Raw genomic sequence first — 13,306 nt, 5'->3', positions numbered from 1 at the left:
CATGCTCTCTCTCTAAACTTTAAAAAATTTTTTTTAAAAATAGAGGCTCACCCTGGCTGCTGTATTACAAATAAACAGGGGTGGGGTGGGGGTTGGGCAGGCAGAAATGGGGATACTAGTTGGTTTCTATTTTTGAGTGCCCTTAGAGGCACCTCAGACTCAAAACTCTAAAACTGAACTAATTATTTTCCCCAAACTTGCTCTTTCCCTGTGTTCTGCAGACCAGTGAAGGCCACCCGAATCCCTGACTCCAGCCAAAACCTGGAATCCCTGCCCCTTCCCCTGTTATCCAGCCAGTCACCAATCCAGTCCATTCTACAGTCTAAATATACCTCATTCATTCTTTCATTCACTGTTTCACTCATTCACCGAATATTACTGAACACAGAGCTGGTTTCAGACCAGTATTAGAGAGGTGAACAAACAGATATGATCTCTGCCCTCTTGCCCCTTAGAATTTAATGTGGGAAAGAGACAAAAATGAGCCAATAAATATATGATCGCCTCTCATGACAAGGGCTATAGAGGAAATGGGTTAGTTTCAACAAAGAAAAAAATTGAGAGAACTAGTTTCAATAAAGAACAAAGTCAGCCCTATGCCTAGTGCTGCCATAGCAAATGACCACAAACTGGGTGGCTGAAAACAAGAGAACGGTATTCTTACAGTTCTGGAGGCCAGAAGTCAGAAATCAAGATATCAGCTGGGCCATGCTCCCTCTGAAGTCTCTAGGGAAGAATTTTCCCTCATCTCCTCCTAGCTGCTGTGGTTGTTGGCACAATTTCTGCCTCCCATCTTCTCACCGCCTTCTTTCCTCTGTGTCTATCTTTGTGTGACCTCTCCTCTTCTTATAAGGATACCAGTCTTTGGATTTAGTCATTGGATGCCTTAATCCAGTACGACCTCATCTTAGTCACATTTACAGAGACCCTATTTCCAAAGAAGGTCACATTCTGAGGTTCTGGGTGGACATGATCATTTGGGAGCCACTCTTCCACCCGGTACAAATGGCAAGATCTTTTTCAGGCAGATGGAGCAGTTTTCACACAGGCCCTCAGGTAGGAAAGGGCTTGGACCATTTGGGACCAGGGAGGCTGAAATGTGAAAGGACTCAGAGGAGGGAGCTTGGAGAGAGAGACAGAGCCGGATCGGGGAAGGAGGAGAAAGAGAGAGAGACAGAGACAGAGGGAGAATGAGACACCAGTGATGCAGAAGAGAAGACGCTCAAAGGAGCAGAGTCCTTGAGAAGGTGGCCAGCCCAGGATTTCAGGCTGTCATGGGCGTTGGCTTGTGATGGGAGGAGGCCTCGGGAGTGGAGAAAGGGAAGATGGGCACAGACGCAGGTGGGTGTGATGGTGAGGGGCAGAGAAATCCTTTCTAGTGGCTTCTATTTTCTCAGCGACATAGGAGACAGCTAAGAGGTGAGGGAAGGGGGCCGGAGGTGAGAGGAGAGAAAGCAGCTGGTTGTGTTGACTGTAAGAGACCAAGCTTCCGAGGATTGTTGGCAGGCTTGCGGTTCTCCAGGGTATGCCCGTTTCCTTCGTGCCCACCGCCACCCAGCTCAGGCCACACCAGCACCTCGCTGTGACCGCGGTCACCTGCAGTCCTCTTCCTCCGGCCCTGCCTCTGCTCCCAGGCGATTCCCTCCAGGGCTACCGCCCTCATCACTCTAAACTCACAGGGCATCACGCCCCAGTTGGAAACACTTCCCACAGCGTCCCCTTGCCTTCAAGATACAATCCAAACTCTTTCATGTGGCTCTTAAGACCCCTTACGAGCTGGTCCATTTTGGCCCACAGCTTCATTTCTTGCCACGTCTGCCTCCAGTTCTGCACCTTCACCATCTGCGTCCCTTAAATATGCCATCCCCTCTCTCCCCTCCAAGGTTTTGTACTCGCCATTTCCTGCTTCCTGCGGTACTCTCCCTCCCGATGTGCTGGCCCCCTCCCCTCCTCTGTCCGGCTAATTCTCCTCCCATCCCCGAAGCCTGGCCTCCTCCCCAGGGAGCCCTCCCTGACATCCTCCCACGTACAGGTGAGGGGGGTAAGTGTTCTGCATAATCCTCTATGCCACCCTTACCATGGCCGTTACCACATTATAATGCAATTGCTTCTTTACTTATCTTTGGCCCTCACGAAGTTATAAACCCCCTAACGTACCATACCTATGTTTTTCATATTACCTGACATATAGTAGATACTTCAGAAAAACCTGTTAGAAGCACCTGGGTGGCTCAGTCGGTTGAGGGTCCAACTTCGGCTCAGGTCATGATCTCATGGTTGGTGAGTTCGAGCCCCGCAGCGGGCTGGCTGCTGTCAGCGCAGAGCCTGCCTCAGATCCTCTGTCTCCCTCTCTTGGCCCCTCGCCAGCTTGCACTCTCTCAGAAATAAATAAACATTTAAAAAACCTGGTTAAATAAGTAAATTAATGGAATCATTAAAACAGTTTCTGTCTACACTGAAGGTCACAAGTAACTCAAAGCTTCAGAGCAGTTGATCTTGCTTCCCCTCCAGGCACAACGCAATTGCACTTTATTTACTTATTTTTTATTTGTTTTTATTTTTTTAATGCTTCTTTATTTATTTTGAGAGAGAAAGCACAAGAAGGGAAGGGGCAGAGACAGGGAGAGATAGAGAATCTTACGCAGGCACCACACCCAGCGTGGAGCTTGACATGGGGCTTGGCTCGATCCTATGACCCTGGGATCATGACCTGAGCTGAAATCAAGAATCAGTCACTTTTCTTTTTTTTCCCCCTTCCCCTCCCCCATGGTCTTCTGTTAAGTTTCTCAGGATCCACATAGGAGTGAAAACATATGATATCTGTCTTTCTCTGTATGACTTATTTCACTTAGCATAACACTCTCCAGTTCCATCCACATTGCTACAAAAGGCTGTATTTCATTCTTTCTCATTGCCATGTAGTATTCCATTGTATATATAAACCACAATTTCTTTATCCATTCATCAGTTGATGGACATTTAGGCTCTTTTCATAATTTGGCTATTGTTGAGAGTGCTGCTATAAACATTGGGGTACAAGTGCCCCTGTGCATCAGCACTCCTGTATCCTTTGGGTAAATTCCTAGCAGTGCTATTGCTGGGTCATGGGGTAGATCTATTTTTAATTTCTTGAGGAATCTCCACACTTTTCCAGAGTGGCTGCACCAGTTTGCATTCCCACCAACACCGTTTCTCCACATCATCTCCAGCATCTATAGTCTCCTGATTTGTTCATTTTAGCCACTCTGACTGGCATGAGAGAGGGAAGGAGGCAAACCATAAGAGACTCTTAAAAACTGAGAATAAACTGAAGGTTGATGAGGGGGTGGGAGGGAGGGGAAAGTGGGTGATGGGCATGGAGGAGGGCACCTGTTGGGATGAGCACTGGGTGTTGTATGGAAACCAATTTGACAATAAATTTCATATTAAAAAAAAGAATCAGTCACTTAACTGACTGAGCCACCCAGGTACCCCTTTTTTGATTGAGAGAGAGTGTGTGCATGAGCAGGGGTAGGGAGAGAGAGAAAGAGGGAGAGAGAGAGAGAGAGAGAGAGAACCTCAAGCAGGCTCCATACTTCAGCATGGAGCCTAATGCAGGGCTCAATCCTATGACCCTGGGATCATGACCTGAGGCAAAATCCAGAGTTTGATACTCAACAGACTGGGTCACCCAGGCGCCCCTGTACTTTATATTGGTGACATCAGGGAACCACACTCTGTGCGGCCATTCAGACTCGGCTGGCTGTTCAGGCTCTAATTCTCAGGTGGACTTGTGACCGTCCATCTCAAATTGCATAAAGCTTTGTGAGGTTTTCCTGGGTCTTTCTGGTCCTATCTACTTCCTGTCTCTTCTGCAACCCTTGGTCTCTTTCATTCCATTGCAGGTTATGCTTTTCTTTATAAGTGGCCTTCCAGCTTCTGAAAGCCTTGGGATTGTGTATCTGTTGTAGTCTCTTGGCCACTTGATTTTGAGTTCCCAGAAATTATTTTTTTTAAGCTGTTCCTTTCCTGTACATTGTCCCAGTTCTGACACTCGAGGGGCGCTTCCTACTCTGCTTTCCAGCAGCGTCTCAAGGATGGACTTCCACTCACACCCATGTTGTCCTAACATGGCTTCTCAAGTGACAATGCCGAGGGGACGATGCTCTGGGATCTGTTTTGTGCTTCTTTCCTATGGGCAGGCCCTCTGATCTTTCTCGAAGTATGTTGATTCTATTGCTCCTGTGCGCAGACCCAATTCCTGCAGGTGGCTGTGACTTTACATCTTTAACCCATTCCATTAATGATGTAGCTGTTCCTTCTCTTACTTCTAGTCTTCACAGCAGGAAACTTCCCACCAGCTTCCATGTCATTAGTGGGTAAAATCAGCTGCCTCTTGCCTTTCCGCTCCGTGTTCTAGTTATGTACTGATTACCATCGCAGAAAGCAGACACAACACATTGATCTTTGCTAATTCCTCTATTGCTCGGACAGAGGAAATAAAATAATTCCCACCCTCCCCTGCCCTTTTTGTGTTGACCTCAGTACCTATAAATTCTTACTGGAAAAATCCTGCATTACTGATTTGCCCATTTCTGAATGCACATTATTTTTATTGAAGAAAAGAAGCTATTTGTTCTTGTGTGTAGTTTGTAAATAAGCTTCTTCAAATAAAAGTACGCTTTCACCTCTGTAATTGTTGGGACTGTAGCAAATACAATGTATTAATGTTCAACACTTACTCCAACTACCTTCTAGAATGCCTTCTGTACTGTAGAAATGCAGTGAGAATGCAGTTGTCATTTCCCAGAGGCCCTTGCAGCTGGAGTTCCAGATGTGAGCACGGCTCAGCCATTCAGATGCACTCCATGGGATTTGGAAGGCAGGAGGAAGAGATAGCCCTCGTTTCTGCACTTCGCTGGCAAGCACAGTCAGGCACATTTAGCTCCCCTGTGTCTGATCACTAGCTTTGCGAGTGTCGAAAGCACTGGTGGGATGGCCACTTGCTGGCATGATTTCCAGGGGGCACTTGGGTGGCTCTGGCTGTAGCAGGGGCAAGGACCTCCTGACCACGGTGGCTTCCTGAAGATGACAGTGATGTTGAGGTTCTGGAGTGGAAGGCAAGAGCCGTAGCTTCCAATTTTAACAGAGAGCTTCCTTGTTATAGAAGGGTATAGCTCTGATGGTGGTCGGGTTCTGCAGAGCAGTGCTGAGGTCATTCTGGAAGGTTAAACTTGGAACCTGTCTCCTCAGTCCTTCCTGCGATCCTGAGAGCCATTTAGTGCCTTGTAACAGTCCCTTTCTAGTTTCCCTAGCTGGCACAGGTTCTGTCCTTTGTAACAGGAGCCTGACTGATATACCACAGGAGTACTTATTTGCAATATTAAATATAGTTTCTGATTAGAAAGATCTGATGGCAAGAGAAGCAGCTGAGAGGGAAAATTTAGGCATTTATTAACATCTGCAACTATATAGGAGCCAAATCAGGACACGTGCCATTTTGGGCACGCATGCGACTTTCTGCGACAGCAACACCTATAGGATCTGGGGGCATGGGTGTGAGGCAGAGCCCTGGAGACCCTAAGTCTCACATTAACTTGAACCTATCCTAAAACTCAGCCCTAAATCCATAAGCCTGCAGGTCAGATTCTTCTGCCACAGCCTTTTCAATGACGAATGTCCCCTCCCCCATTCTCTCCCTGTTGTCTCTCTTTCCTTGCCTCCCCTCCTGCAGGAGTCCTTCACCACCATCTATTCCCACAACATACATGCGTGCGAGACACCCAGACACCAGGGGGAGGAGTCCATTTGTAAAGAAACCTTGTGATACAAACAACACACAGAAGTTTCAAAGGAGACATGAGAAGAAGATCTGCAGTCGAGCACATGCCGGGGAGAAAGCGCTATTACCCCTATGTGAAAAGCACAAACAGGCGGCGTCTGGGTGGCTCAGTCAGCTGGGCTTCCAACTCTTGATTTTGGCTCAGGTTGTGATCTCACCGCTCCTGAGTTAGAGCCCTGCTTCGGGCTCTGCGCTAATAGTACAGAGTCTGCTTGGGATTCTCTGTTCACAACCCCCCCCCCCCCCTCTCTTAACACTAAAGAAATTAAACATTAAAAACAAAAGCACAAGAAGGGGAAAGTGGTTCACGTGGCAGGGGGAGAGGCTGTCCACAAGAACGGGTCTAGGAAAGGGCAAGTCTCTTCTCTTCTGTAAGTGTGGGTTCCATTTCACTACAAGTTTCATATCAGGCAATACTTGCTCAAGGTGCACAACTTACAGCTCAAAACGACACACCGTGTCTCCTGACTCCCTTGAGCCCCAGCTCCTGGCTCCCCACCCAGAGGCTACCTCTCTGGTGAGTGCCTTCCCCAGCACATTTTCCCCGTGGGGTGCCTCTGCTCCGGGGGTTGCGGGTTGCGTGGAAGCCTCCGAACTGGTGGGGAAGCGCTCCAGAGGGGGACGAGGTGTCTGCGGTGGGGGGCGGGGGTCCCAACAACCAGGATTCCAGACACCCCTGCCCCCCCGGCAGTGCCTGGCCACGGGTCAGATCATGCACGTGGGCAGGACACCAGTGGCTGCCCAGTCCGGGTCACCCCTCAGGAGACGGCTGATTTGCGGGCAGGAGGTGGGCACACGCCTTTCCTTTCCTTTCCCTTATCCAAACAGGGAACGCCGCCGTTGCCTGTTAGTTTCATTACGCTGTGCTCCGCCCCCTCCCCCCAGCTTTCCCTTCAGGTTACAGGGCTTGTGACAGGTGTCTGTTTATGTATGTCATGTTGTTGTTCTTTGGGGTCCAAATACGTGCATCTGAGGCCGAAGACTGTTTGCTTTGTAACCTAAGTGGGCCTGCCAAACAACCCTCTGCCTCGATCGTGGAAAGTCGCCCTATTCGGCATTTACACGCGACAAATTTGTGCCAGTTATCGCAGGTATTGAGAACGGGAGACAAGAAGAGACAGGGAACCTGAGTAATCCTTTGGCGAGTCTGAGTGTGACACAAGATTCTGTTCCTTCTTAGCCATTCTGTGCCTCGTTCCTGATAATTTTGGGGTCTGCTCTGTCTCTTGCTATGAGAATTAGCATCAGCAGCTTTCAGAATGACTTACCAGTTAACCCCTCCAGAAATCTTAAGACATTATTCTTTTCTTCTCCAAATTTCCCATCCCTAAGCCTTCTAATTCTCCTTCAAATTTCCATCTGTAAAGTTAATACAATCCAATAAGAAAATAATGTGCTCTTGAGACGTTGACATGCTCAGAGCCATTTTATCCTGCCCTAAAGCCTGGAAAGTTTGAATTTTCCTTAGGATAAAAAAGTGAGAAATAATAGAATAATTCACTGTACTGTAACAATTAAATCCAGCAATTTAACATTGCGCATTGGTAAATATAATGCTCGAAACAACCAAAAGTCTCCCATGTATTGACAGACAAAAACAAAGTTATAAATCTAAACCTCCTATTCCGAACCACATTCCTAAATGTAAATAAGCATCCAAGCATGTTGCTACATATCTTTACAGAAGCAATTACAAACAAGCCTTATCAGTCGCTAAGTCACCAATGCACACAACGCTTATCTGCTATGCCCTCTACTGGATAGAGTACACAAGACAAGTCGCATTATTTCCAATTAATTTTTGGCATGATCACACTGCATCTGCTTTAGGAATGCAAGGCGTGAAATTTATAGTAGCAGGTTTAATATTCCAACCAGCCAAAATTATTTCGCTACAAGGACTTACCTTTGGTGGAATATTTGGGGTTGGATTTTTTTTTTTTTTTTTAAATACATAGATTGCTTCTCCCCTTCTTGCAACCCACTGTCCAAACTCTCAAGCTGTCACCAAACTCAGTACGTGGCAGGAATAATTTCATGCTGAGTAAAATGTGTTTAATTTCACATCCTGTAAGAATAATTACTTAGCATAATGCCACTTAAAATGTATTTCTATCTGCAAATGCTAATGAAGCTACAAAAACCTGAATCATCTTCGGAAAGAATTAGGGTATTAAGGGGGCTTCTCCTTCACTCCCTCTTCTCCTGTAGTGACTGCCTGAAGAGAGAAACCGGGACCACAGGAATAATCCGAGACTAGATCCTGCTGTCTTTAAACTGGGTGTGAGTCCAGTGGCTTGCGGGGAATTTAATCCCACAGACCTCTGCTGAGCCTCCCTAAGATGCTGGAAACAGAGCCAAAGGCTCCCTGGAGATACCCAGTCCTCACCCAGGTCCCACTGGATAGGCACCAGCAGGTAGCTGAGGCCCAGCGCCAACAAGGACCACCTACCCTGATGGCAGGGCTGGGGGCAGGCCTGTGGCCTTTGGCCTTAAGGAACTTGTCTCTGTGCCCAAGAAGTGTAGACCACTGTTCTAACTACTGCTCATCTTGAGGCTGAAAGCGGTCAACAAAGAACGACAAGGAGCAAGTGGAAATAGGAGTACTTTGCCTTTAAAGAAGTTAAAAAAAGAAAAACAAACAACCTTTTTATTTTGCAATAATTTTAGGATTACAGAAAAGTTGCAAAACTAGTTCAGGGAGCTTGGGGCGCCTGGGTGGCTCAGTCGGTTAGGCAGCTGACTCTTGACTTCGGTTCAGGTCATGATCTCACAGTTCGTGAGTTTGAGCCCCAAGTCGGGATTCTCTGTCTGTCCTTCTCTCTCTGTCCCTCCCCTGCTGGTGCCCGCGCTCTCTCTCTCAAAATAAATAAACTTAAAAAAAAATAGTGCAGGAAGCTCTTGAATACCCTTCACCCAGCTTCACCTAATAGATCTTACTGACCACAGTACAATGATCAAGACCTAGAGACTGTTAGTACAATGCTGTTAACTACATTACAGACTTCAATGCGAATTTCACCGATGTTTCCACTAATATCTTTCTTCGGTTCTAGGACCCGAGCCAGGATCCCACATTGCCTTTAGTTGTCATATCTCCTCAGTCTCCTTTAATCTGAGACACTCTGTCCTTCCTTGCCTTTCATGACTTTGATACTTTTGAAGAGTATTGGTGGAGTGTCCCTCAGTCTGGTTTTGTGTGATGTTTTCTCACAGTGAAACTGTGGTCACACAATCCTGGGCGAGATTCCTTCTCACTGCTCTGTAGAAGTGGGACCCGCTCCCTTCCTGCAGGGAAGTTCAAGGAGGCAGTGTGTGGAGGGCCTCAAGGAGTCGGTGCGCCTCTAGAACCTGAGTGGTGAGTCTCAGGAGAGTTAGGCACCGAGCCTAAGAGCACCTGACAGGCTTCTCTTACCCGCCTCTTCCTTTCTCTGTTACTATGAATGGTGACGGGAGACGTGAGCACATTTCCTTGCTATAGGAAGGCAGCACCAGTGTTTTTAAGTAATCTCTACGCCCAGTGTGGGCCTTGAACTCACAACCCTGAGATCAAGAGTCGGATGCTCTACTGACTGTGAGCCAGCCAGACACCCCAGCACTAGTGTTCATTTAATCCGGTGCCGATGAGATCTGCAGAAGGACAAGGGGCAGCCAGGGAAGGCAGAGTATGGTGGGTGGTAGCGGGAAAAGGTGGTGTGGGAAGAGGACCACATGGTGGTGGGTCCAGTGCCCTCTTTTGTGGACTCAGCAGGGCTCTAGATAACCTGAGAATGAGATGCAGACATCTCCGTGGGTGGGAACTTGTTCATTTGTATGGAGGGAGTGGTGGTATAGTTTCCAATCAGCATTTGTAACAGTGAAAAAACAGGTTTGATATCCTCAGCGGGGGTTAAAGGGTAGTAGTGGTGGCAAAAAATGACCTTTGGGCAGATTTTTAAGACTCGCACTTTGGCTTTCTCCCCCTCTGGAAATGGAAGCTCCACAGGGGACAGGCCCTTGTCTGTCTGGTCCCCCTCTCCCTCTGAAAACCTAGTACACGGGCCTGGCACCTTGTAGGAACTCAAAAAATGTTTTTCCTTTTTGTTAAGTATTTATTTGTTTATTTACTTTGAGAGAGAATGCATGAATGGGGTAGGGGCAGAAAGAGGGAGAAAAGAATTCCAAACAAGCTCTGAGCTGATAGCACAGAGCCTGACGTGGGGCTTGAACTTATGGACTGCGAGGTCATGACCTGAGCTGAGATCAAGAGTCAAATGCTTCACCAACTGAGCCACCCAGGCACCCCCCAAAATGTTTTTTTTTTTTTTTTTATTAAATGAATTCATTCATTCATTCATTGGAAGGAGAGAGAGAGCAGTGTGAGCCAGGGAGAGGGGCAGAGAGAGTGAATCTTAAGCAGGCTCCACACTCAGCCAGGAGCCCAACTTGGGGCTCAATCCCATGACCCTGGGATCATGACCTGAGGCAAAATCAAGAGTCAGACGCCTAACTGACTGTGTCACCCAGGCGCCCCAAATGAATTAAAAAAAAAAAAATAAGCGAGTGAATGTAGTACTCAGGCACTCCGGTCATCCCCACTGGGAAATCTATGACTGTCCCAAGCATGGTTTTGAAAGCCTAGCACAGGTCCTGAGATGAGGACTCCAAGCTTTCTGCCCCATGTCAGTCCTCTAAGTGCTGTGAGAAGCTGTGTTGGGAGGAGACTACTCTTTGAGAGGTCTCTGGGACCGACAGACTCCACACTGTTTGGGGGAAGGTAGAAACACATCAAATGTATAGATGGCAACATCTAAGTTTGGAGACAGAAGGCAAATGGTAGTAGTTGAAGCTTCCTTCCTGGTGGACCATGCTCTGGGGAAGCCAGTAGGAAGAGGGAAGGACCATTGTGGCACTGGGCTCACATGGGATGGATCACACTTGTGTGTGTGCACACACACGTTCACATTGAGACGTTTCCCTTACCGATGAGACTGATTTCATTTCTTCATCTGCTCAGTGTTCCTTGGTTACTTTCTTTTAATTTCCAGTCTTCCATATAAGTTAAATAGCACATTATTTATAATTATTGTTGCAATTTAAACTGAATTGTCTATTTCATGCTTTCCAGATGCATATTTAGGGAGGACTTTTTAAAAAATTTCTTTTTAATGTTTATTCTTGAGAGAGAGGCAGAGCACGAGCAGGGGAGGGGCAGAGAGAGAGAGAGAGAGAGAGAGACAGAGAGAGAGAGACAGAATCCGAAGCAGGCTCCAGGCTCTGAGCTGTCAGCACAGAGCCCGATGGGGGCTCGAACTCACGAACTGCAAGCTCATGACCTGAGCTGAAGTTGGATGCTTAACCGACTGAGGCGCCCAGTGCCCCTAGCGAGGACTTTTTCAAACATACAAGAGAGAAGCAAAGCAGAAGGAGGCTCGTTACTCATTTTACTCAGGTGTAGAAAATGGATGAGAGCTGGTGTTACCGGCATGTTAATGAAAGCAACTGGCATTGTGAATAGTTGCTACGTGCCAGGTACTCTTCAAAGCACTTTATACATATCGACCCACTTCATCCTTGCAGACATATCATCAGGTGAATCTGTTACATCACCCACTGTACAGGGTGTATATACCCACTGTATATACCCAGGTTATATCCCCACTGTACGGAAAAGGAAATTAAGGCACAGAGACACTTGCTCCAAGCCATCCAGCTAATGAATGGCAGAGCTGGGAGTCCAGCTCTGAACATGGTACTGTCCAGTGCTTCTAGTGCAACCCAGAAAAGGCCTGTGCTTTCTGGAACAGCCTGTAACCTGGGAAAGTGAATGGAAGACTTGGGAAGGACTCCGTTTCTACTCTCTGCTCTTTCAGGGACAAAATGAGCCCAGCAGGCACACATCCTTACGTGTGCTTCTTCGCGCGGGCAGTCAGGACCCGAGCCGCCCTTCCCTCACTGGGAGGCCGTGGGGCGTTCCTGCAGGAGACTAAGTGCGGTTACGGGGACCTTCAGGGATGAGACGAGGGTTTTTGTGAAGGTATTTATCTAATCCTGTGACAATCCTGCACTCTAATAAAAAAAGGAAGATAGAATCTCCATCCTTACCAAAATTTCATGAAATTGCTTTAAAGCAAAGTTCTGGTTTTGTTTGATTCTTGTATAGGTCACACATTTTGCTTTTTTCACAAGTTACCTTGTATCAGCTCATAGTATTCAACAGATTTAGGTTCTGTGGATCAACTCACTGTTCAGAACGCACGCGCAAAAGGAGAAAAGTAAGGTCACATAAATGCTAACCCTGTGAAATAGGTCGCCTTTGTCAAACGCCCAGGGGGCACACAGCATGGTTTGGGTGGTCTCTGTCTCATGGGTTACACCAAACTTCCTCGCCTCCCAAAGAGGAAGGGCCAAACTACTTTCAACTCTCACAACTCAGTGCAGGAAATTTAGGTGATTTCAGATCACTGAAGCCATTCAGTGGATACTAATTGGAATTAGTTGTTTTGTCAACAACAGTCATAGTTACTGATATGACTATTACTATTGTTATAGAGTTTTACAAATCATATATAGTCAAGAGCCAAATTTGGAAGAAATCACCATTACCTAAACACTGAATTGGTAACGTTCACAATTAGAAAACGAGACCTTTAGGTCTTCAAAGAGGAATCTGCTTTTCTGGACACTTAGAAATATTTAATAGAGTGGCTGAACCAAACAGGATAATCACGGACACTGGCTCCCGATGGCCTTGGTTTCTAGGGAGAAGAGTCTGATTCGCAATCAGTGAACATTCCAGGGGAGCTGGGACATATTTCCTTCTGTAACACACAGAAATACTATTATGTTTTGAATCCTGCTTCGGAGGGGTAAGGAATATATAGATTAATGCGACATTTTTTCAGTTGGAGTTTCCAGTAGCTGATTCAGCTGGAAGGTAATTTATGCTAACAACTTCCAAGATTTTAAAGCGACTTTTTCTTAACACACGAAAACCTTTTCATTTCGGTGTACGTTCCTAAGTCCAGAATGGGTAAGGAAATCCTCTGTCAGAGACCAGGGATACAACTGACTCTGTCTAAAAGGGAAGGGGAAGAAAAGAAATTACACCCCAGAGGTCTGGAGAAGGGGAAGAAAGGAACTCAGTGGATGGCTTTTAAACCATGTCCTACAACACAGTTCTCGGTTTTACATACCATTTGCCTCTAGAAAAGTTTATCGTAATTTTAATAGGGCCACATCATTTGGGGATTTCAATGTGACACACAGTTGATAGCGGAATGCAGCGGTTTTAGTGGACTGTGATGGAAAAAGGGGAAAGTACACCAGATTGAGCGCAAAAGCTCATGTTCTCGTCCCAGCACTGCCATGACCTAGCTGTGTGACATAAAGCAAGTCTCTTAGTGCAGGCGTCACTTTTCTCATTCATTAAACTAGATTACTTGTGCTAGTTATACTAGATGATCCCTTATTAGCTTTTTGGCATTAACGGTCAATAAAGTTGGG

At 46.7% G+C, this 13,306-nt stretch overlaps 1 long non-coding RNA gene across 2 annotated transcripts in view; it reads right to left on the bottom strand.

Moving 5' to 3' along the window:
- The window catches only part of LOC125167633 (uncharacterized), a 29,124-nt gene extending 26,786 nt beyond the window's left edge, over window positions 1–2,338 (bottom strand). Inside the window, exon 1 of one of the 2 annotated variants that reach the window (XR_007152857.1) lies at window positions 2,181–2,338. This is a non-coding gene — a long non-coding RNA (uncharacterized LOC125167633). The remainder of the gene's footprint in view (window positions 1–2,180) is intronic. The other variant, XR_007152858.1, reaches the window with a different exon arrangement.
- Between the last annotated feature and the right edge of the window lie 10,968 nt (window positions 2,339–13,306).

The sequence above is a fragment of the Prionailurus viverrinus genome, chromosome B3 (assembly GCF_022837055.1).
Source record: "Prionailurus viverrinus isolate Anna chromosome B3, UM_Priviv_1.0, whole genome shotgun sequence".
NCBI lineage: Eukaryota > Metazoa > Chordata > Mammalia > Carnivora > Felidae > Prionailurus > Prionailurus viverrinus.
The sequence above is the reverse complement of the archived record's forward strand: the minus strand, read 5'-3'. Positions and strand labels throughout refer to the sequence as shown.